The following is a 2,500-nucleotide window of genomic DNA, read 5'->3' on the forward strand; positions in this document are numbered from 1 at the left end:
GGGGTGGAGGCGTGAAAACTATTTATTTACGTTGCAGCAGATATACACCATTTCCAAACGTCGCAATTCATTTACGTTTCAGCTACACTAGTCTTTCCACAGTGTGTACAAAACAGCCGTATTCTTAGTTATTTTCATCGCCGTTCCCAAAATTTGGCGATAGTTGGAAATGACATGTTTAGCTGTTTACCTTTGATTTTTTTTTTTTTTTTTTTTTTTACGAATATTGAGATGCATGAAGATTTTAAAAAGCTGTTCTTACCATATTCCTTCTTCTAGTGCAATATCAGAATTAGAGGAATTGGAGTATAGGAATACTTTACATCCGTGTCATTTGCTTGAATTTCTAGAAAAGATAAATTGCACTTTTTATCAATGAAGGGAGTCCAGTTATTACTTGGTATAATTAGTTCAAGCACATTTGAACACGGAGACTCTCAAAGAATCAAGTGCCCACACTATAATGTTTTAATGGTATGTAGATATAATTTTTATATTAAAGAATTATGCCTATCATAACAGATTAAAATCATAAAGCCATAGGTTTATAATTTCTGGTCATAAGTGTATTCATTTCTAGTAGATAATAACAGCAACCCAAAGCACATCATTTAACACAGGCTCAGTAAGGCAGGGGGTCCGGTCCGTTTACCACCCCCTCTCCCCCCCCCCCACCGAGCCAATAACGTTAACCGAAAATTGCCTCCCTCGCGTTATAGCTGAATTTTAACGTTAGGGGGAAATATTGGCCGTGACAATGACGCCTGTGGTTTTACTTGGTCAAAGGGTTGGTAACACTGGTAGCCCTGGCAACAAGAGGAACGGCAAATTTCGTGCGGCTGGTATGGATGTCAATTTTTTTTTTTTTTTTTTTTTTTTTTTTTTTTTTTGACAGGTAAATATTGAATAGAGACGAGTGAAAAGCTGAAATTAGATAGTGCCAAGTTACAAGACAGAAGGATCATAGTATATCAAAGAAGCAGAAGAGAATCGTTTGAGTTTGATAGAACTCGAGAACAACGTAATCTGGGCCATAAAAATAGTTTGCAAGACAGTTAATAAAAAAAAGGCAACGTCGAAAACTGGTGCAACTTGAATGAATGGCGGAGTACCATAACTACAGGTAAGGTTTTACGAAAAGATATAGAAAATATAATGAAAGTGATAAATTTGATCATAGTAGTAATGGCAATGTAAATAAAAATTTAACAATATAATAATTATAATGTACAACAAGAAGTAAACGTGAATCTGTTTAATTTCAGGGGCAAAGATAGTTAGATATTTTTTTATCAATGGCTCAATATTGCAATAGGAATCAAAATCAAGATTGGCTGAATAACAACTCAATTAATCTAAATATGATTCTTAAAAAGGCTATATCTGGGCATGTGATTTTCAACTGCGTTCATCCCATAGCACAAAGAACAGAGAGAGGAAACCTTTTTAACTGTGGATTTGCCAAATGCAATCTTTGAAAAAGGAAATATGAAAAAAAAAACTGAAATGTAGTTCACAAGAACCTTGAAATTAAAATAATCCTACCCACTCTCTATCTTTCTATACAGTGAAAAAAAAGAAAAAAGAAAAAAAGCCAAATTCTAAACACAACAAAAGAAAAGGCAAAATCGCTAAATTGGTAAAGCAACGAGGGTGGGGCCGGAAGAAGAGTGAACGCTTTCGAACAACGGAGAAACACAACCAAGTACTAACTGTACTGCATTGGGCGCTTGGGAAGATACGCCGTATCGGTTTGTGATGTTGATTTAAATTTTTACTAATCAATGTTTAAATTTGCTCTCAAAGTATAAATTTAATCCGGGTTGAGACCCTCTGACTTATGCGATCGTTTGTGGCCTCGGCGCTTGAGCATCTGGCAAAGCCAATAATTGACAGACGTTTTAGGAATTGGGAATTTGAATTAATTATCCTTTGATGATTAAAATCGCCAGTGAGGGCGGAAGCTATATCTTGCCATAATATACGTGATGAACATTCTTTTTTTTTTTTGCTGGGCCAAAAGGTGCGGAGACTAAAATAATATGGCAGACATTCTTAGCGTATCATGTCCTTTTTAAATCTGATTGCTATCACCTTCACTTCTTATTACTTTCTCAGTCCCTAATTATGTCATTCTATGTGTTCTTCGTGGTCATTGCAAGTATAATTTTTCAATACAGTATCTTCATTTTCAGCTATAAATGGTATTTTAATTTTCATAAAACTACCCTCAGCTTCTTAGGCAATGACATATAGCTCAGCGTTTATAATCCTCTTCCATCGGTTCAAGAGGAAAAGGAACAGGTTGCACCGAGAGGAGAGTGCATGAAGGTGTCCTCCTCCGCAAATGTCAATCACCTAAACACAAACACACACAGATAGAGAGAGAGAGAGAGAGAGAGAGAGAGAGAGAGAGAGAGAGAGAGAGAGAGAGAGAGAGAGACAGACAGACAGACAGACAGAGAGAGAGACAGAGACATACATATATAGATAGATAGAT

The sequence above is a fragment of the Penaeus japonicus genome, unplaced genomic scaffold (genome assembly GCF_977035675.1).
Source record: "Penaeus japonicus unplaced genomic scaffold, GWHDUDI00000001_assembly GWHDUDI00000008, whole genome shotgun sequence".
Taxonomy (NCBI): Eukaryota; Metazoa; Arthropoda; class Malacostraca; order Decapoda; family Penaeidae; genus Penaeus; species Penaeus japonicus.